Here is a 24206-nt window from a genome sequence, read left to right on the forward strand (position 1 = left end):
TCGACTCTGTATTACCAGTTTTGTTTCATTGTGTGCTTCATATAAGTCGAGTATTGTTATAATAATAAAAAAATATTGACCAGTGCACCTTTAATGGATTATAATGTTACTCAGTGGTATTAGCTACGTAAATGCTAATAGAATTAATAAATATGAGAGCTATTATTTTTGATAGAATTGTGAATGTTGGTGCATGCAACGTTAAGTCTTGCTAAGCTTATAGCGTACAGTGACTGCTCGATCGCGTTGCAGTTCAGTGTAAATAGACACTCGGTACTTCCTCCGGCTGTTCGCACATGCTCAGTAGCTCAAAGCACAAACTATCTCTAATCGAAGGAGCCGCGAGACGCAGCGGAACCAGCAAAAGCACGAGCTCGATGTATTCGGTAAGCGAGTCCATTTTCGCCCTTCTCTTTTGCACTTAGCATTTTGCGACAGACACAATGCGTCGCAATGCTTTGTTTATTTTATTGCCTTGTAAACGTCGCAAAATGCACGTCATGTCGAGGCGTACGCAACCTAGCCAGCGCGAGGTATCGGTATCGTTCAGCGCGCGATGCTTAGTGCACACAGGGGTAAAAACAGCCAAGTCGCGATTGTACGGAAGGGGCTGAGGTTCACCCTCATTACAGCCCAGAAGCACAGCCATTTCCTGTTTAACTTATTTAACAATTTTAGCATTCGAAACTTTGAACAGCGGTATGCAACACATGCTGAAATGCTCAGTTTAAACCTGGATCCCATAATCAACACCAGATTTTAATTTCACACTGTTCCAGCAGTGTTTACTTATCGTTGTTGCAAGTAGGGCTGTTCGATTCCTGAAATGTTGGAATCGACTCCTAAAGTGATTCCAGGTGTGAGGAATCTGTGGAGTAGATTTCAAAAGTTTAATAAACTGATTAATTTTCTCAAAGGTAAAACACAAGATAAACATTCGGCAACATTACTTCTACTACTGATAATAATAATAATAATAATAATAATAATAATTATTATTATTATTATTATAATAATGCATTTAATTATTCATGACTAATAAGTGAATTACACATTTACAAGGTTTAATTTTTAGGGTATTTCTTGCTGGAGACAGGATTTAGGATTAGAATTAAAAGTAATTATGATAAATGTATAAAAAAATTTTTGTTTGTTTTATTAGGATTTTAACGTCATGTTTTACACTTTGGTTACATTCATGACAGGAACAGTAGTTACTCATTACACAAGATTCATCAGTTCACAAGGTTATATCGAATACAGTCATGAACAATTTTGTATCTTCAATTCACCTCACTTGCACGTCTTTGGACTGTGGGAGGAAACCGGAGCACCCGGAGGAAACCCACGCGGACACGGGGAGAACATGCAAACTCCACACAGAAAGGACCCGGACCACCCCACCTGCCAACAGGCAATGAGGGCAGGCAGGCAAATCCCTGCAATTGGGAACTGTACTTGGAGTTGAGTTTGTTTAATATTGTTGTTTTATTTTTTAAAGATACCAGAACTTTTTTGCATAAGACCATACCCACTAGAGATAATTACATTAAGTCATTAAAGTCATTTTCTACACAGCCCTAAACTACTTTTAAGCATCAAACTAATGTCACAGAAAATACTTTCAAAGTCAATTACAATTTGACTGTGTGTCAAGAAAAATATGCCAGTTGTGCATTTGTTTCAAAGCAAATGATTATGATTAACAAAAAACACTAAACAATGTAAGTACACAAACTTTATTTTTTGTTTAAAATAAAAACAAGCAAAAACTGCAAAAGAAAAACAGGAGTTTACTCATTTTAGTACCTTTTTCAATTATTTTAGTATACTTAATTATTAATACAGGCTAAAATAAGTGTTTTGCTTTTGCAATAAAATCTGTGAATGTTTATGCATTATTCACAACAAAACACAATAAAATAAAAATAAAACTAGCCCTTAAACAAACAGAATTTATAATGCATGTGCCATTTTAAACTTAACTAAAAGCAAACAAAACTATATTAATCCTGCAAGTTAATTCCTGGTGACAGTAAGACTGTTTAATTGTATAGTTTTTACCAAAAGCTTTTGTCAGTGTTTGACATTGAACTTGAACTAATGAAACTTGTGTAACCTGTAATTATCCTCCCTGTTATGAATGTAAACAAAGTGTAAAACATGAGTTTAAAATCCAAATAAACAAACAACTGATGTTCAAAATAGAAGCATGTGTCAGCGATTCCCTTTGTTGAGCTTTAGTGTCGAGTCCAAGTTCTAAACGCTTGGAATCAGAGAGTCGACTCTATGTAGGATCAACTCCCAGCTCTAGTTGCAAGCAAGTCAGTTTAACAGCGTCCAGACGGCATTTTCACGATGGTTTTATTTAGCGTTATTTACGTTATTCCTGCAATGTGACTATCTAGCAATGTTTTCAGTCAGCCAATAAAATAATTACATATTTACTAGACAGATATAAAGTTTAAAGCTATGTTTATTTTAAGTAAAACATCTCTGTTGTCAACCCGTTCGGTTAGCTAGCAAATCAGCAAACGTTAGATAGCTAGCTTTCCGACAACGGTCTGTGTACACGTCACACGCAGGTACTATTTACACCTTACTACACACAAATACACATATTTCACTGTAAGACTAGTAAAGGTTAGCGTTTGTTATGACACTATTACTAAATTTTACATAAATATCGGTTCATTCAAAAGTATTGAAAAACACGGAACTCCATTAATTATTTAACATAACAGTAAAGTGTGTGTTTTGTGGCAGTACTATAATTGCACCAAATACACATACGTGCTCGTAACAGTGTTTTTAACTTATAATTGTCTGAGTTGATGTATTTGAAAAGTCTAAATGTAACAATTTGTCACTACGTTGTTTTGCAACCACCTACAACTATTTTCCCTACAAAAACGTGTCAGTCAATTTAAGAATTTAAGAATTTAAGTTCATCTGTGCAAAACAAATCCCTTTAGGTACAAATGTAATGAAAGGTCATTTAATAAATCTACTGCAACATGTTGCTATCTCACGATTTAGCTTATACAATCTTTATTTGATTATCGTGATGTGTTGATGTAACTTTTAATGTATGTCTTGTTTTATCTGATAGTACAGTAGACCCTTGACTTACGAATTTAATTGCTTCCAAAGGGCTGTTCTTAAGTCAAAATGTTCATTAGTTTAAACTGTTTTTCCAATGAGAAATAATGTAAATAGAATTAATCAGTGCCAGACCCCCCAAACCCCCCTTACCTAACCTTTCTGTCTTTCTGTTTTCATTTTTCATTACTACGCTTTCTCTGCACCTTTTTTGGGGACAATTTTGTAGTGAATTTTTTAAAATATAAAGAAAACACCAGAAAAACACCATCCGCTGTCCAAATGTTTGCTCACTGTACACACACACACATATATATATATACAGTGTATCACAAAAGTGAGTACACCCCTCACATTTCTGCAAATATTTTATTATATCTTTTCATGGGACAACACTATAGAAATAAAACTTGGATATAACTTAGAGTAGTCAGTGTACAACTTGTATAGCAGTGTAGATTTACTGTCTTCTGAAAATAACTCAACACACAGCCATTAATGTCTAAATGGCTGGCAACATAAGTGAGTACACCCCACAGTGAACATGTCCAAATTGTGCCCAAAGTGTCAATATTTTGTGTGACCACCATTATTATCCAGCACTGCCTTAACCCTCCTGGGCATGGAATTCACCAGAGCTGCACAGGTTGCTACTGGAATCCTCTTCCACTCCTCCATGATGACATCACGGAGCTGGTGGATGTTAGACACCTTGAACTCCTCCACCTTCCACTTGAGGATGCGCCACAGGTGCTCAATTGGGTTTAGTCCATCACCTTTACCTTCAGCTTCCTCAGCAAGGCAGCTGTCATCTTGGAGGTTGTGTTTGGGGTCGTTATCCTGTTGGAAAACTGCCATGAGGCCCAGTTTTCGAAGGGAGGGGATCATGCTCTGTTTCAGAATGTCACAGTACATGTTGGAATTCATGTTTCCCTCAATGAACTGCAGCTCCCCAGTGCCAGCAACACTCATGCAGCCCAAGACCATGATGCTACCACCACCATGCTTGACTGTAGGCAAGATACAGTTGTCTTGGTACTTCTCACCAGGGCGCCGCCACACATGCTGGACACCATCTGAGCCAAACAAGTTTATCTTGGTCTCGTCAGACCACAGGGCATTCCAGTAATCCATGTTCTTGGACTGCTTGTCTTCAGCAAACTGTTTGCGGGCTTTCTTGTGCGTCAGCTTCCTTCTGGGATGACGACCATGCAGACCGAGTTGATGCAGTGTGCGGCGTATGGTCTGAGCACTGACAGGCTGACCTCCCACGTCTTCAACCTCTGCAGCAATGCTGGCAGCACTCATGTGTCTATTTTTTAAAGCCAACCTCTGGATATGACGCCGAACACGTGGACTCAACTTCTTTGGTCGACCCTGGCGAAGCCTGTTCCGAGTGGAACCTGTCCTGGAAAACCGCTGTATGACCTTTGCCACCATGCTGTAGCTCAGTTTCAGGGTGTTAGCAATCTTCTTATAGCCCAGGCCATCTTTGTAGAGAGCAACAATTCTATTTCTAACATCCTCAGAGAGTTCTTTGCCATGAGGTGCCATGTTGAATATCCAGTGGCCAGTATGAGAGAATTGTACCCAAAACACCAAATTTAACAGCCCTGCTCCCCATTTACACCTGGGACCTTGACACATGACACCAGGGAGGGACAACGACACATTTGGGCACAATTTGGACATGTTCACTGTGGGGTGTACTCACTTATGTTGCCAGCTATTTAGACATTAATGGCTGTGTGTTGAGTTATTGTCAGAAGACAGTAAATCTACACTGCTATACAAGCTGTACACTGACTACTCTAAGTTATATCCAAGTTTCATGTCTATAGTGTTGTCCCATGAAAAGATATAATGAAATATTTGCAGAAATGTGAGGGGTGTACTCACTTTTGTGATACACTGTATATATACAGTGTATCACAAAAGTGAGTACACCCCTGACATTTCTGCAGATATTTAAGTATATCTTTTTATGGGACAACACTGACAAAATGACACTCTGACACAATGAAAAGTAGTCTGTGTGCAGCTTATATAACAGTGTAAATTTATTCTTCCCTCAAAATAACTCAATATACAGCCATTAATGTCTAAACCACCGGCAACAAAAGTGAGTACACCCCTTAGTGAAAGTTCCTGAAGTGTCAATATTTTGTGTGGCCACCATTATTTCCCAGAACTGCCTTAACTCTCCTGGGCATGGAGTTTACCAGAGCTTCACAGGTTGCCACTGGAATGCTTTTCCACTCCTCCATGACGACATCACGGAGCTGGCGGATATTCAAGACTTTGCGCTCCTCCACCTTCCGCTTGAGGATGCCCCAAAGATGTTCTATTGGGTTTAGGTCTGGAGACATGCTTGGCCAGTCCATCACCTTTACCCTCAGCCTCTTCAATAAAGCAGTGGTCGTCTTAGAGGTGTGTTTGGGGTAATTATCATGCTGGAACACTGCCCTGCGACCCAGTTTCCGGAGGGAGGGGATCATGGTCTGCTTCAGTATTTCACAGTACATATTGGAGTTCATGTGTCCCTCAATGAAATGTAACTCCCTAACACCTGCTGCACTCATGCAGCCCCAGACCATGGCATTCCCACCACCATGCTTGATTGTAGGCATGACACACTTATCTTTGTACTCCTCACCTGATTGCCGCCACACATGCTTGAGACCATCTGAACCAAACAAATTAATCTTGGTCTCATCAGACCATAGGACATGGTTCCAGTAATCCATGTCCTTTGTTGACATGTCTTCAGCAAACTGTTTGCGGGCTTTCTTGTGTAGAGACTTCAGAAGAGGCTTCCTTCTGGGGTGACAGCCATGCAGACTAATTTGATGTAGTGTGCGGCGTATGGTCTGAGCACTGACAGGCTGACCCCCCACCTTTTCAATCTCTGCAGCAATGCTGACAGCACTCCTGCACCTATCTTTCAAAGACAGCAGTTGGATGTGACGCTGAGCACGTGCACTCAGCTTCTTTGGACGACCAACGCGAGGTCTGTTCTGAGTGGAACCTGCTCTTTTAAAACGCTGGATGATCTTGGCCACTGTGCTGCAGCTCAGTTTCAGGGTGTTGGCAATCTTCTTGTAGCCTTGGCCATCTTCATGTAGCGCAACAATTTGTCTTTTAAGATCCTCAGAGAGTTCTTTGCCATGAGGTGCCATGTTGGAACTTTCAGTGACCAGTATGAGAGAGTGTGAGAGCTGTACTACTAAATTGAACACACCTGCTCCCTATGCACACCTGAGACCTAGTAACACTAACAAATCACATGACATTTTGGAGGGAAAATGACAAGCAGTGCTCAATTTGGACATTTAGGGGTGTAGTCTCTTAGGGGTGTACTCACTTTTGTTGCCGGTGGTTTAGACATTAATGGCTGTATATTGAGTTATTTTAAGGGAAGAATAAATTTACACTGTTATATAAGCTGCACACAGACTACTTTTCATTGTGTCAAAGTGTCATTTTGTCAGTGTTGTCCCATGAAAAGATATACTTAAATATCTGCAGAAATGTGAGGGGTGTACTCACTTTTGTGATACACTGTATATATATATATATATATATATATATATATATATATATATACTGTATATATAGAGAGAGAGAGAGACGGTCAGAGTGAACTTGTTCCTGACGTCACGTGTTTTGCGAATTTTGGTTCGTAATCCAAAATTTGTTTGTACGTTAAGTTGAAAAAGATTGTTCGTAACCCAAAATGTTCGTATTGTAAACCGTTCGTAACTCAAGGATCTACTGTATTACAAATTTTAAATTGTTGCAACATTTATTAAGCTTATGAAAACCCGAGAACTTAACTAACAGGCCAAATTTAAATTTCTCTTTTGCATAATGAGAACTAGAATTTCATATGCATATTTAAGATCACAGTTTGTTAGTTAAGAACAGTTTGTTGGGTATGTTGGCATCAATCCACAGGATCCATACCTGGAACTTTTCTTTATGGATTGATGTAGATACATTGGCTGTGTTTGAAAACCTTCTTCTTGCCTACATAGGCAGTCTAAGTAGAGAGGATTCTAATAAGTCATTGACTTATAAGGCAGGTTATTCGAATGCACTACTTAGACAGCGATTTCAATGGGTTTCGCTTGCTAAGCTAACACAGTTAGCATCATGCCATTCAAACCAATGGGATGAGATGCACAACGCGCTAGCATGTCAACTAACATCTCCCTCCATGTACCGAAAACAGGTAAATTCGCACTTGCAATTTGCACATAAATGACACTTGTACAAGTTTATACAAATTACAAATCAATAATAATTTATTTACATTTGAAAATAACTCTTCATTTCTTCCCACCGTTTGTCATGTTTTTTATTTTTCTGTGAGAAAAGTTGTGCCACATTGAATGCTGGGATTGCCTTCGCCGCTAAGGCAGCATCGGATGCTCACTCTTTCCTGAGTCAAAATAGCGTTGAAATTTTAAGATTTAAGATAGTGAGGATATTAAGGCATCTAGGATTTCGAACAGCCTCCTTCTCGGGAGCGCACGCAGGATGATATAAAATGCTGTCTATGTAGAGAGCTCCCTAGGTTTTTGAACACACCCATTATGTTGTTACCAACCCAAATTTCAGGCATTTAGCAGACTCTTTTACTCAAAGTGACGTACAAATTAAACAAATACAATGCAGGCAATTAGGAGTTAAGGTCTTTTTTCAGGGGCCCAACGGTGACAGGGCTCGATCTTCTAATCAGTAGTTCATAACCTTAACCACTGAGCTACCATTGTGCAAAAAAGTGTGTGTTTGTTACCACTGTATGTTTACTGGACTGATACTTGACATTTTTACTATTTAAAGTCAAGGCATTTTTCTGGTTTTTATAAACATTAGGGATGTTAGCCAGCAAATAGCCAACAAATAAATTATTCAATTAATGCATTGGCAATAAAAAATGCCATTAAACCAATTTCCAACAGCAGTGCTGAATTTGAATTGAAAGCAGAGCAAAAAATCTGTCTTTCTCACATGACTGGTACTGAGTGCTGAATTAAGACTCACCCTCAGTGTGTATGTGCAAGTTTTGCTTTCAAATGTGGAGAGCACTGCAGTTTTAACAAAAGCAGGAAAAGTTTTCTACGCTCTCTTATAGTTTAAATAATGAACAATGGAAGTGTTACATATTAGGATCAGAAATGGAAGTGGCTTTGTGTCAGCATTTTTTTAATAATAATTGATTATGATTATAAAGTAATGTTTTGGACATTTTCATTCAGTATAAAGGTAAAACTTCTAACATAATACATATAATTTACACTAAGGAGGAGCTGTAATATACAAATGGCATGTTTATTTTTCAATTAAACATGTTCAGTTAGCCTAAACGTCAATTAGTAGTGAACTGTTTGCTTTTGACTTTGTTTAAAATGCTCAATGCATGTTGAATGCTAAACTATTTGTAGTCAGTGTTTATTTTACTGTTTAACATTACTGCCATGTTTGCTATTATAAACAGTTTTATTTGTCATTAAATTAAGCATACACACTTGTTGGCATGAAGCTCAGGAATGTGTTTTATATTTGGATGGGACGCTGTATGCATGTTGCTAAACGATTAACTGTCGTTCAGTTATTGGTTAAATGGAATGAGCAGAATTTGTATCCCTAATAGACATAGAGATGTCTGCAGGGTGCTTTAAATAGTAAAATAGTTAAAACATGAGTGATGTTGCTTTTTGTGAGTTAGTCCATTGGGTGATAACAGCTTTCTTCCTAGGACACCAAATTCACCTGTAATGTTAATATTTTTAACACATGCAGCTCAACAAACGGCTTAGTAGTTTGGATCATATTGTGGATATTCATAATTATAGCGATATATCTGCTGTCTTTTTTACCATGCTTCATGCATCATTCCACTTTGTTGTTGATTATTTTACTTATGTAGCATGCTTGATTTGATAACATTCTGAGACTGCTCACCTGTTGAATAATCAGACACTATTGTTTTCAGTGGCCATATTATGTGATGTAATTTATAGCATACATTGCATATTATATACAGTGGGGGAAATAAGTATTTGATCCCCTGCTGATTTTGTAAGTTTACCCCCTTACAAAGACTTGAACAATCTATAATTTTTATGGAAGGTTTATTTTAACAGAGAGAGACAGAATATCAACAAAAAATCCAGAAAAAAAACATTAAATAGAAGTTATAAATTAATTTGTATTTAATTAAGGGAAATAAGTATTTGATCCCCTACCAACCAGCAAGAATTTTGACCCCCACAGACCGGTTATGTGCCCATGAGGCACACAAATTAGTCCTGTCCCTGTATAAAAGACTCCTGTCACAGAATCAGTTTCTTCCGTTCAAATCTCTCGACCACCATGGGCAAAACCAAAGAGCTATCAAAGGACGTCAGGGACAAGATTGTAGACCTGCATAAGGCTGGAATGGGCTACAAGACCATCAGCAAGAAGCTTGGTGAGAAAGAGACCACTGTTGGTGTGATAATTCGAAAATGGAAGAAATACAAGATCACAGTCAATCACCCTCACTCTGGAGCTCCATGCAAGATCTCACCTGGTGAGGTAAGAATGATTCTGAGAAAGGTGAGGTCAGTCCAGAATTACACGGGAGGAGCTTGTCAATGATCTCAAGGGAGCTGGGAGCAGAGAAATGCTGGATATGACCCCAAGAACACCATCCCCACCGGGCATTTCTTTGCCTCCAGGCGAGTGGAGTTGATGCCAAAGAGCTCAATTTTGGTCTCATCTGACCATATCACATTCTCCCAAGCTTTCTCTGAATCATTCAGGTGTTCATTGGCAAACTTCAGACGGGCCTGTACATGGGCCTTCTTGAGCAAAGGGACTTTGCGGGCACTGTATGTTACTAATGGTTTTCTTGGTGACTGTGCTCCCAGCTCCCTTGAGATCATTGACAAGCTCCTCCCGTGTAATTCTGGACTGACCTCACCTTTCTCAGAATCATTCTTACCCCACCAGGTGAGATCTTGCATGGAGCTCCAGAGTGAGGGTGATTGACTGTGATCTTGTATTTCTTCCATTTTCGAATTATCGCACCAACAGTGGTCTCTTTCTCACCAAGCTTCTTGCTGATGGTCTTGTAGCCCATTCCAGCCTTGTGCAGGTCTACAATCTTGTCCCTGACGTCCTTTGATAGCTCTTTGGTCTTGCCCATGGTGGTCGAGAGATTTGAACGGAAGAAACTGATTCTGTGACAGGAGTCTTTTATACAGGGACAGGACTAATTTGTGTGCCTCATGGGCACATAACCGGTCTGTGGGGGTCAGAATTCTTGCTGGTTGGTAGGGGATCAAATACTTATTTCCCTTAATTAAATACAAATTAATTTATAACTTTTATTTAATGTTTTTTTTTCTGGATTTTTTTGTTGATATTCTGTCTCTCTCTGTTAAAATAAACCTTCCATAAAAATTATAGACTGTTCAAGTCTTTGTAAGCGGGTAAACTTACAAAATCAGCAGGGGATCAAATACTTATTTCCCCCACTGTACCTGTATAGTATAAATGAAAATATTTAATAAGAAAGTCTTGCACTTTATATAGCCAGATGTTGCAAGTGCAGCTGTTTCAAGATGCTGCTCATACAACGTCATTGGGCAAGTCAACATGCTTGAAGGAGCCTACAGATGCCGAAGAATGGCTGTTGTCGCATGACTGAATGGGCAGTAAGAATTCTGTTTCTCCCACCCAGAGATCATGGTGAATTAGAGCCTATCTGGGCCTCAAACAGGTTGTAGCATAGACTGGGCTTGAGCTCGAACAGGAGCCATATATACAATCATATACTAATTTGGCACTGCTCAAAAATTAGAGCCACCTGTGGAAGTTTTTGCTATTTTTTAATGCATTTTCTCCTTTATGCATTTAGTGTCGTCAGTTCGTCCTCCGCTGCTGGAGACTCGTGTCCGAGGAGGGTAATTTTGCCTGACATATGCTCCCTCTGAGGCATGCGCAGTCTGCCAACCCCTTTCTTATTCGGCCACAATTTGCACGTGGCTGCTAACCAGGGTCCTTGCACAGCATTGACTCAACAGGCATTGCCAATTATGCCTGCTAGGGGTCATCCAGCCAACCGGTAGCAGTGCTAAGTTTCGAACTCGGGAGGTCAGATTATCCTGCTGCACCACCTGGATGCTCACCTGGGGTAGTTTTTTTCAGTTTCAGAAGATCTAATGAGGTCTAACATTTCAATAATCTATTGAACCTTTTGCTTTTTGTGTGGATCCAGAGATAATGCATCGTTCAAGAAGATCTAACAGCAGTGAACTGAAAGTGCAGGGGTCATTTAGTTAGATATTAGTACTAGTGGAAAGTACATAGTTTGGTGTATAATGTACAGGAAACTGTCATTGCTGTGTTGCCTATTGTAGAAATAAGACATTGTAAGCATATAAAGAATGACCATGTTGATTTATAGTTTACTGATCTGATATGACCCCATACTATTATTCCTATAGTTTATGCATTAGAGTACAACAGCAGAAGTCTTACTGTTTTGGTTAATGACTGGTTTTTAACCAACATAAACACTGCCACATCACCCCACTGCTGCATTCTCTTTACTGGCTTCCTGTAGCTTCACGCATTCAGTTTACAACACTGATGCTAGCCTACAAAGCCAAAAATGGACCAGCCCCAAGCTGCCTTACAGAATTCATCACACCCTGCTCTGTACCACACAACCCCCGAGCCACTAGTGTTGCTCGCCTTGATCCTCCACCCAGAACTTGGGAAAGACAAGCATCAAGGCTCTTTTCTGTACTTGCACATAAGTGGTGGAAAGGACTTCCATTGTCTGTCCGAGTCTCTCAACGTCTTCAAAAGACGATTTAAACCCCACCTTGTTATTAAAAGCTCTTTACACTTAAGCTGACAACTAACCCTCTTATTCATTTCTTTTTTTCCCCAAAAAATTGTTCTAACAGGGTTTCAGCAGATTTGTGTTCTTGGCCTTTTGTGTACTTAAACTAGAGTAAGAAATGTTTACTGTGAAAGCACTTTTGTAAGTCACTCTGGAGAAGAGTACTGTATCTGCTAAATGCTGAAAATGGAATTATTTGTATTTGTTGGACTGTAAAGGCTATTGAATGCAGTAGGTCTGGATATTGTAGCCTTTTCTGATGATAAAAATGCAGTGAGGCTTTGTCTTAGATCATGGTATAGTCTACCTAATGCATTATTATTGCCATTGTAAAACCTTTACTAGCATTTGCTAGACATCTGATGTACATTAGATTAACTGCACTGACACCAAAATAATACAATTTTATTTTACATTTGTGAAGGTAAAGAAAACCTACATTATTTGGTCTGAAATGCCTTCCATTTGTTGGATTGTGAATTGTTTGTTTATTAGGATTTGAACGTCATGTTTTACACTTTGGTTACATTCATGACAGGAACGGTAGTTACTCATTACACAAGGTTAATCAGTTCACACAAGGTTATATCAAACACAGTCTTGGACAGTTTAGTGTCTCACTTGCATGTCTTTGGACTGTGGGAGGAAACCGGAGCACCCGGAGGAAACCAACGTGGACACAGGGAGAACATGCAAACTCCACACAGAAAGGTGAATTATGTACATTCAGTTGATTAGTTGATTGCAACTGGTTTGCTAATTCTGGCATCTTGTAATGTCAACTTTGTATAATATCAGTGTACTGTATATGTAGGTTTATATCATAGTAACTACAAACCCAAATCATACAAAAATGGGACAGAATGCAGAAAAACCCAGTGTTTCTTACATTTACTTTATTATGATTTAGTTGCAGACAATATGAACTCAAGATATTTCAGGTTATATTTTGGGTTCATTCTGTTTCTAATGAAAAAGAAGTCAATGTAGGGAATACTGTGTTGTATTTACATTTTTCATACTGTCCCAACTTTTTCTAATTTGGGGTTTTATATCACAGTATATTATGATTTGTAGCAAAGTAATAGAATAGTTTGCTCTCTGCAGACCACTGGAGTTTCTCCACACTAAATGTCTACAACTTTGCCATGAAGTTGTCATGAAGTTTAAAGCATATACTTGATTTTATTCACCTGTTAGCAAATGTTGTAGCAGAAACTCTTAAACTCAATAATTATCATTAATGCATTGTTCATATACTTTTGGTTATATAGTGGAAAAAAAACTTTTAGGAATGCTGTAAGTTTTAGATATAATTTAGACATAATCTTATCAACAATTAGCGTTAAACAAAAAACTGCTTAATGGCCCCTTACTTACTTAGGCCACATCTGTAAGGCACAATGTCTACAGTCCCTGACAGAAGTTCTGTCGCTTATCCATGTTGTGGAAACAAAAGCTTATAACCTGACTTTAAATTCATCCATTGGTTTTAGAAATGACTCATATGAAAGCTGAAACCCTCCCAAATGAGGTTTAATTTACGAAAATAAATTTGCTTCACTGCAGAAATATTGATCATTTAATGAACACAGAAAGGTCAGATTTTGGCAAGACAAAAGTTTTGTCGCCTTGTCATATAATGCACCCAATTCTAGTTTACAGCCTCACCTGTGCTCACTAATTGATCGGTTAATTAGTGGGTGTGTATAAAAAGAACCCCAGCACCCCAGACCTTCACTTGAACTGCAACTTCACTTCTGACAACATGCCAAAAATCCAACCTGCGACCAAAGCCTTGATTATCAAGAGGCTGAAGACCAGATCCACTGCAGAGGTGGCTGGCACCTTTAATGTGTCTCAGCGTCAAGTACAAAGAATTAAAAAAAGATTTAAAGAGACTGGAGATGTTTTTGACAAGCCCAGGTCCGGCAGACCCCGCAAGACAACTGCTAAGGAGGAACGTTTGTTGGTTAGAAAATCCAAAGCCAGCCCCTCTTCCACTGCAGCAGAGCTCCACCAGGCCTGGTCACCTCAAGTCCCTGTGTCAACTAGAACAGTTTGTAGGATTCTGTCTCGAAATGGCCTCCATGGTCGAATCAGTGCCCAGAAGCCAGCACTAAACAAAAGGCAATTAAAAAACCGTGTGGCATTTGCCAAGGCCCACAGCCTGCTAAACGGATGGACGCTGGAAAAGTGGCAGAAGGTGGATTTCTCAGATGAATCTTCAGTTGAATTACACCACAGCCGCCGCAAATACTGCAGGAGACCTACTGGAGCCCGTATGGATCCAAGATTCACCCAGAAAACTGTTAAGTTTGGTGGTGGAAAGATCATGGTCTGGGGTTACATTCAGTGGAAGGCAATATCAATAGCCTAAAATATCAAGAAGTATTAGCTTATTAGTATTAGCTACCTCTTACATTCCCAAACATAAAAGGGGTCAAATTTTGCAGCAGGATGGTGCTCCATCTCATACATCCATCTCTACATCAAAGTTCCTCAAGGCGAAGAAGATCAAGGTGCTCCAGGACTGGCCAGCCCAGTCACCAGACATGAACATCATTGAGCATGTTTGGGGTAGGATGAAAGAGGAAGCTTGGAAGACAAAACCAAAGAATCTTGATGAACTCTGGGAGGCATGTAAGACTGCATTCTTTGCTATTCCTGATGACTTCATCAATAAATTGTATGAATCATTGTCGAACCGCATGGATGCAGTCCTTAAAGCTCATGGAAGTCACACAAAATATTAAATATGGCTCTAATAGCACCACAACTTCATTCACCAATGTTATGAAACATATCTTTGTATTTGAAGTAAATTATTTGTTTGATTTTCACATTACTTTCTGTGGGCGACAAAACTTTTGTCTTGCCAAAATCTGACCTTTCTGTGTTCATTAAATGATCAATATTTCTGCAGTGAAGCAAATTTATTTTCGTAAATTCAGGTCACAAGTCAGGTTATAAGCTTTTGTTTCCACAACATGGATAAGCGACAGAACTTCTGTCAGGGACTGTAGTGTATTATGTGCTTTATATTACAAAGCTTTGCTTAGCCTTTAGCATTGCACTTTAAAGATAAATGCAGGGATGTAGAATTCGTTTAACCGCTCACTATCTTTAGTCAGCAGTTAAATATTAACTGACAAGCTCTTAGTGACCCATTAAATATTAGACACAACTAAAAGTCAATAATAACAACAGTATTTTAGATTGTTTCTAAATAAAGCAAGCTGTCTAGGAGATGTAGCAGTAATTTGCAAGAAGAAATTAAGAAAAGTATGTAAAATGCAAATAATAATCAGAATGAAATGATTTGTAAATGTACTTTGATCTGAAAACAGTACAAAACACAACATTTTTAATGATTTACCTAGTGAACCTAATAGCATCATTCTGGAATTTAGGCCTGTTACACATACAAAAATACATAATGAATAGCAGCATCTACAAAGAAGACAACAACTCCAGGAATGCCTTTAGGTCTGAGTTCACCTGAAATGAACCCATATGCTCTGGAAATTATATTGTGATCTATAGGGATGTCCCGATCATGCTTTTTTGTTCCCGATCATTAATTTTGATCCCGATCCGATACCGAGTCTCAAACCGATACTTGTATTTTCTAGATATTGTCTAGATAAGAACTAGATAATACTGTTCACACAGCGCACACTTCAGGTACATTACAGTTATTCAAATTAATCCAATGTATATGTTTTACAACTGAATAGCTCTGCAGTGCTGTAGGAAAAGAATTGGCTGCATCCAAGCTATTGCTTAATGTTCTTTTATTTTTACAAAATAAGAGTAAACAAACTTAGTACAGCATTGTAGTAGTAAAACTAGAACACTCAAAATGAAGTGAAGGTTCTTTTTGAGGAAAATCAGCATCTCTGCCGTGTTAGCAGACAGCCGGTTCCTCTTCTCATCATATAATAATAAACTCGCTGTATTCGGCTGAGTGTTTATTTTTTAGGTGCCGTATCAAATTGGTAGTAATTGTAGATCGTTTGGTTAAATGATATCTGGTTTGTTTCTTATGAGCCACCATACTTGTATGCGTGTTGTAACTGTAACAAACTCTTCTGTGGTTGTATTGTGACAATGGTTTGATGGACGTTTCTACGCAAAGTGAGCGTGTTTTGACCCCTTGGGGCTTCCATAGTGCATGGAATAGCGTGCTTGGCTAACGTGATGACTCCGCTATTCGGTACCGTAACAGAAGAAGTTAATAAAGTGTTATGCTCCCGACAATTTGTGAATATACCGTGTATTTATTTCTTTATTAAGCGAGTGCATCACTACGACGCTCGGTTACATAACTAAGCCAATCAGAGTGCTTGATACTGAGATGTCGTTCAGTCTTGTAACACGTAAACTCGTAAAAGCTGAATGTTATGGTCCTCAAGTTTTCATACTCGGATTAAAAGTTATTGTTTTGTAAACCGGAGTGATCCTCGACTCACACACCATATAAATAGTAAAATTCTACAGTAATGAACGCAGCTCTGCTCCTACCGCCTCGTGAAACGCTCACATTGCAGACATTACACTTCACTGTTGGAGTTGTTTCACTTTCCAATTTAAAGTATTTTCACACAGCGGACATGCTGACGTAAAACGAAGGATCGGCATTAGGATCGGCCTTAGTAAAGCCGATACCGATCAGTTAAAAAATGCCTTGATCGGCCCCGATTCCGATCTTTGAGATCGGATTGGGACATCCCTAGTGATCTAATGAGTTGAACTTTTAGACGCTTATGAAAACAGTGGATGTCGTGTTCTCTCTAGGTTCTAGTAGAAAATGACAATCCGGATTGTTTCCAGTGCAAAGCTCAAAAGTTGTAATTGTATAAGTTCTCATAGCATGAGTTGCATGCATGTCTGTAATGCCTAGTTCACACTACACAATTTTTGCCCTGATTTTCGCTCGCCGACTGGTTGGCGCTAGATTTCCCGGCTCTGGAGCAACTCGGCGTTCGCTCAGCGATCGAAACTCAGCTCTCAATCGCTATGTGTGAACTACTCAACAACTCCATCTGAGCGGCTCGCCGAGCGAGATTTGTAGCTTGTCAGATATCTGAATCTGTGTTGCCCGACTGGCAGTGAGTGCTATGTCGAATAGCCAATGAGAACATAAGATACGGTGTGAGGGGAAACGCAGGGGAGGAGTTGTAAAAAGGTGGGACCGGAGCATAATATAGTTTATATCAGAATACATCGGTACACACACAAGTTTTACAGTATTTCTGACCTGATCATTCTCTACAAAACATAACACCAACGTTGCATTGCAAAAAATATTTATTAACCTCCAACTCACTATAGAATCCATTCTGCTTGCGTAGCCAAATTCACTCGGATGCATTTATTTTTTCTCCTTGATTTTATGCAGCATATTACCGCACAAGCTTTGATCGCTCTCTACTTGTTGACGTGCATTTTTGGATGTGGTATCATTAAACCTTTCGTCACTTCTCACGTTTCTTTTTGTGACAAAACGTAGTTCGGGAGACTAGAGAAGCTCACCTGCGATTCCAGTTGGTGATAGATGGTGTAGTGTCAAACCCCCTATCGCCGATCAGTCGTATAGTGTGAAATACACAACGACTTGAAAGACTCCCGATTACAAGAGATCCAGTCGTGTAGTGTGAACTGTACAGTGACCTGACGAAAGATACAGTATTTACGCATTTTAGAGCAAGTTATACTGCTTTCTACACGATGTCTTTTCGGGACATTCATTTCTGCTGTCCAAACCTTTCTATAAATGATATGATGCACAAAACAAAACATCGAAGGCTCTGTATGGTTGCTTGTAAAATGGAAAAACAGTAAAAATCTTCATTTAAAATGGAATAAGTACTTGTCTTTAGTTACCAGATTCTCCTTATTTATTTATTTTTTAATGAAAGATGATTCAAAACGGTGGCAAACTTGCAAATGTTTTTAATATCGGTCAAAATGAATGTACAAATTACTGCTTTCTGTTTTTATTAGCATTTCACATACTGCCCCACTTTTTGTATTTGCATACATTTAAATACTATGACTAGAGCTGGGCTAGCATTTAGAATGAAATTTGAATCAAAGAAAGTCAGTAACTGCCTGTAGATTTTATTATGGTAATTTTTTTAGATGTCAATGATTAACTGGTTAACCGATAAACAGAAAAGTCATTGTTTGATTAATTCCGTAGATTTAAAATGCCATTTAAATACATCTGTACAGAGTAAGAACGTCAATTGAAACCCATTTTTACCCACCCTTAGTGTGCAGTGCCAGCTCTGTGTACACACGCGTTTTGGGATTCTAAGCCAAACAGGGAAACATTTTCTGCATTTACATTATTTAGGTAATAAACAATGGAACTGTTAAACATTAAATTCACAAGCGGAGCTGTTTGGTGTCTGTATAGAGCCTGACTGTGTCTTAAACTCTGTACTTGTGGATCTGTTTGTAGTATTTATTTTTAGGGTACTTCTAGGGTACTCAGGTGGTACAGAGGTAAATTTTGCTAGCCCACTACTTCTGAGATCTAGGGTTGAAATACCCATCAGTGCATTTGAGCAGACATAATTGGCTATGTTTGCACTGAGGTGATGGTTTATCAAATGGGATTCATCATATTTTGTTTAGCTTGTTTAGTTCGCTCTTGTTATGAACTGTTAACTACCGAATTTGTGTAAATTCTACATTCTTTTTTTTTAAATTTTGTTTATGCATTTTCTCCCCTATTAGCGCGTCCAGTTGCCCGATTGCGTCATGCTTCCTCTCCACCAATGCCGATCCCTGCTCTGATTGAGGAGAACGAAGCTAACCCACGCCCCCTCCAACACGTGGGAATGCTGTATGCATCTTATCACCTGCACTTTGACGAGTGCAGTGCAGCTCAGCGTTGTGTACAGAGAGATACACCCTGAGAGCACTCTTTTCTCATCTCTGTGCAGGCGCCATCAATCAGCCAGCAGAGGTCGTTATTGCACCAGTCATGGGAGAGAGATCCCAACCCGGCTTAGTTCCGCCCATATTCGAACAACAGGCCAATCGTTGTTCATGTGGCCGCTCCCAGCCTTAGCCGGCAGGCAGAGCTGAGATTCGATACGATGTATTCGAGATCCCAGCTCTGGTTCCACCGCGTGTTTTTACCGCTGTGCCACCCGAGCGGCCCGAGTTTACCTTTTTTTCCCAGACATCTCTTTACCTGAGGCTATCCAACCTGGTTCAAACTGCAGGTTTACTGCTTGCAGCTTAGAAGTTTTTACACCTAGAATATAACATTGAAAAGCATTTACATCTACACTTGGGGTTAAGTGCACAGGGAAAATGTCAGCCTGTAGTTGTGTTTTGGGGTAGGTTCATGGCAAGAACTGTGAATATAAATAAAAATATATATAGGTCCCCTCTACATATGAACACAATTTTAAGAGGCTCTGAGATGGTCAGATGGGTACCTTACTGAATAGTTGTTGAGCTGATGAAAATGTATGATTTGTGATTTATGTTTTGTTTGAAAATGTATGATTTGTGATTTATGTTTTGTTTTATCTAATTTGTTTGATTAAAAGTGTGTTTAATCTGCAACACACTTGTTATTGTGCTGATAGCAGCATATGTCTCTCTAAAATCCCAATATACACTTCTGCATCAATGGTACTTTCACACAAATAACCCATGGCAAGTGCACTGATACATGCCCACCATAACAGATGTTGACTTCACCGTTATAATTTGAAAACAGTCTGAATGGTCAGTTTTTTCATCCTTAGCTCAGAGAAATCTTCTGTGGATGTAGGCTTGCTCAAATCCTTCTGTCTCTTCATGTAATCCCAGACTCAATGATGTTGAGATCAGGGCTCTGCGCGGGCCATATAATCACTTCCAGGACTTCTTGTTCTTCTTTACTCCTGATGGTACTGCCTGATGGATCAGACACCCTTAATCCTTACCAAATCTTAAACTCCATTTGCTGAAATGCAGCTCCAAACTTGCAAGGAACCTCCACCATGCTTCACTGAGAACAGCTCCACTCTCCAGCCCTTCAGGAAACAAACTGCTAGAGATGCATGAGTACCGATACTGGTATCGGCTATTTGCCCGATACCGCGCTCATTAACTTGTACTCGTACTCGCAAACGAGGCTCCGATACTAAACATCCGATACCGTGTGCCTAGTGCACGTTGCTGCGTTATGCCTAGTTCAAACTACACGATTTTTGCCCTGATTTTCGCTCGGCGACTGGTCGGCGCTAGATTTGCCGGCTCTGGAGCAACTCGGCGTTCGCTCGGCGATCAAAACTCGGCTCTCGATCGCCAAGTGTGAACTATCCAACAACTCGATCCGACCGGCTCGCCGAGCGCTCGAGTTTTCTAGCACGTCAGATATCTGATCTCAGATGTGCGACTGGGAATGAGTGACATGTCGAACAGCCAATGAGAACGCAGGATACGGTGTGAGGGGAAACACAGGAGAGGAGTGTAAATAGGTGGGACAGGGGGATAATATAGTTTATATCAGAATACACCGGCACACACACACGTTTTACAGTATTTCTGACCTGATCGTTCTCTACAAAACATAACAACAAAACACCAACATTGCAAAAATATTTATTAACCTCCAACTCACTACAGAACAATCCATGCTATTCGTGTTGCCAAATCCACTCAGATTCATTTATTTTTCCTCCTTGATTTCATCACGTCAGCACACACACTTTGATCTCTCGCTACTTGTTGACGTGCATTTTTGGACGTGGTATCATTAAACTTCTCGTCACTTCTCACAGGTGTTTTTGTTTAAAAAAAAAAAAACGGTATTCTAAATAGGTATCGGTATCGGCAAGTACAAAAATACATGTACTTGTACTTGTACTCGGTTGGGAAAAAATGGTATCGATGCATCCCTACAAACTGCCTTCTGTTACAGACGATTATTTTAAATTGACTTATCACTCCAGAGCCTGCTGTCACCTGCTGTCATTTTTCTACACCCCAGTTAAAATGTTTTCATGCATAGCTGAGTTGCTTGGCCTTGTTTCCATATGGTATTTTGGCCACAATTCTTCCATGTAGACCAATTCTGGCCAGACTTCTCTAAACAGTAGATGGGTGCACCTGGGTCTCACTGGTTTCTGCAAGTTCAGATACTGATAGCACTGCTGGACTTCTTCCAATTTCGAATAGAACTAAGCATTATGTGTTAATCTGCTGCACTAGGTTTTCTCAGCTGACCTCAACGTTGCCGTTTTTCGTGATTTTTTTAAAAGAGCTTGGACAGAACATCTTGAAACCTTAGTCTGCTTTGAAAGCTTTAACTGGGAGATACCTTGCTGATGCAGTATAACTACGTTGTGCTGCGTTCAGTCTTGCCATGATGTATGTATGACCTGTGACATGAAATTTTCTTCCACAACCTCACCTTTGTAGCAGAGTTTGGCTGTTCCTCACCCAGTTTTACCCCCCTAAATGGCTGTTTCTGTTTCAGTTAACGACTGTGTTTCAACCTACATGTGAAAATAATCATTATTACCTGTTTGGTTTCATTGGTTAATCATACACCTGACTACAATCTTCCCCACTTATTGCAAGTGTACCTATTTATCAGTTCTAGAAGAAATGATGCTGTTTTGGGGGCAAAGGGTGGTCAAACCAATAAATGATTTGCATTTTGTTAATTGACAAAAATAAACTATTATGTTGCATCACTAAATATTTTAAACATGTGGAGGCATGCTATTATCACACTTCTGATGCTTTGTGTAACAAATGTCATTATGAGTGTCAGTATTGGATCCGTTTTGGCAGACAGTTATAACTTTGTTGTGCTAATCAGAAGAGAAATGAAGATACTGTGATTAGGACATTACTGGTTAAATACAACTGGAACAAATATTGTAGTCTGAGATAAGGTGTTGGTGCAGCACAGCTTCAGGGTTCCAGTCTGATACCCAGGTCACTGGCATTTTCTCCCCATTTCCTTAAAAGTTTACTTTGATTAATGATTTCCTCTGTGATAGTAGCTGAATTGGCTATTTACTCACAGGTGTAAGTTCATTTACATGAGTAATTGTGTGATTTCCTGTAATGGACTGATGCCACGATCAGAGTGTATTCCGTGTTGCATCTAGCGTTCCTGGTATACAGTCAAGTCGGAAAGTCTGCACACCCCTTTTACCTTCTCCACGCTTTATTACATTACAGACTCATTCTATAATAGATTATTATTTTTTTGCCTCTAAAAATGGCTTATTTATGGGTTACATATCTGTACACACCCTTAGCCTAATACTTGGTTGATACATCTTTGGCAGCAATTACAGCTTCAAGTTGTCTTGGAAAAAATGCTACGAGCTTGGCACACTTGTTTCTGGACATTTTTGCCCATTCCTCTTAGCATAATATCTTTGCAAGCTCTGTCAGGTTGGATGGGGAGCGTCGGTACACAGCCATTTTCAGCTCCTTCCACAGATTTTTGATTGGATTCAGGTCTGGGCTCTGGCTGGGCAACTCAAGGACATTCACAGACTTTCTCTGAAGCCACTCCTTTGTTCTCTTGGCTGTGTTCTTCGGTTGTTGTCATGTTGGAAGGTAAACCTTCGCCCAAGAGGTGAACTGGTTTTCTTCTGTGTACTTAGCTGCATTCATCTTTCCCTCTATCAGGACTAGTCGCCCCGGTCCCACTGCTGAAAAACATTCCCGCATCATGATGCTGCCACCGCCATGCTTCACTGTAGGGATTGCATTAGCCAGGTAATGAGCGGTGCCTGGTTTCTTTCAGTTCTTGACGCTTAGTATTCAGGCCAAAAAGTTAGTTTGGTTTCATCAGACCAGAGAATCTTGTCTCTCATGGTTTGAGAGTCCTTTAGGTGCCTTTTGGCAAACTCCAAGCGGGCTGTCATGTGCTTTCGTCTGGCCACTCTACCATAAAAACAGTGATTTGTGGAGTGCTGCCTGGATGGTTAATCTTCTGATAGGTTCTCTCTGTCAGAGTGACCCTCGGGTTCCTGCTCACCTCCCTGGCCAAGGCCCGTTTTCCCCGATCGCTAACGATTTTTGGTGGTTCCAAACTTCTTCCATTTAGGAATGATGGTGGCCACTTTGCTCTTTGGGACCTGTAAAGCTACAGCCATTTTTCTGTACCCTTCTCCAGATCTATGCCTTGACACAATCCTGTTTCTGAGGTCTGCAGATAATTCCTTTGACCCCATGGCTTGGAGTTTGCTCTGATATGCACCGTCAACTGTGGGACCTTATATAGGCAGGTGTTGACAATCTAATCATGTCCAATCAATTGAATTTACCACAGGTGGACTCCAATTAAATTGTAGAAACATCTCAAGCAGTATCAGTGAAAACAAAATGCACCTCAGCTCACTCTTGGGTGTCATATCAAAGGGTGTGCACACTTGTGTGCATATGATATTTTACATTTTGATTGTTAATAAATTAGCACAAATGTCTAAAAACTAGGGGTGGGCGATATGGCCCTAAAATAATATCACGATATTTCAGGTTATTCTTGCGATAACGATATTTTTGGCGATATAACAAAACACTGAAAAATATTTTATTTATTTCGAGAAAACACTATTGCAAAAAAAATATAATGTTCAGGTTTTATTTAGAATTAATATAAGTTAACACATTGTAAAAAAATGTAGGAAGTATGTAAGAATTACACACACTTTTCTTTATTTTGTCTTTCCAGTAAAAATAATGTAACATAATGTAATGGCGAAGTCAGACGATTTCCATAGGGGTGGCCAGACTGAGACCATTGCTCACACAGGGGTCGCACAGAAACTGAAATTTTTTTTTATGTGGCCACTCATTTATTTACCTATACAGGCAGTGAGTGCCATGTAGAATTACATCACGAAGACCTGCATACTAATAATAAGCTTTTTTCTCTTTCTATTTTCACTGACAAGTAAAAAAAACCAAAACAAAATATAGCCTATAACCTTAACATTATGAGAAAGAATTTCAAAGATATTCCTTTGCAGTACTTTATCATTTGGCTGCTAACTTGTGTGTAATGATGACACTCAGTTGAACCCCAGAACATGCCAGTGTGAATGCATGGAAAACTAATTTTAATTTTCTTTTAACAATATGATACAGACTGACCAACACTATTAAGCCAAATCAGCATTGAAAATTGACTTTACTTTTAATAACCTTCTTC

General features: G+C 39.4%; 1 protein-coding gene across 4 annotated transcripts in view; it reads left to right on the plus strand.

The window, feature by feature from the left end:
* The first annotated feature begins 360 nt into the window (after window positions 1-360).
* mbd1a (methyl-CpG binding domain protein 1a) overlaps window positions 361-24206 on the plus strand; it is a 69918-nt gene continuing 46072 nt past the window's right edge. For all 4 annotated transcript variants that reach the window (XM_062999212.1, XM_062999213.1, XM_062999214.1 and 1 more), the window contains exon 1: window positions 361-386. The gene's annotated coding sequence lies outside the window, so the exon portion shown is untranslated. The remainder of the gene's footprint in view (window positions 387-24206) is intronic.

This window comes from Trichomycterus rosablanca, chromosome 7 (genome assembly GCF_030014385.1).
Source record: "Trichomycterus rosablanca isolate fTriRos1 chromosome 7, fTriRos1.hap1, whole genome shotgun sequence".
In the NCBI taxonomy this organism is placed as follows: Eukaryota; Metazoa; Chordata; class Actinopteri; order Siluriformes; family Trichomycteridae; genus Trichomycterus; species Trichomycterus rosablanca.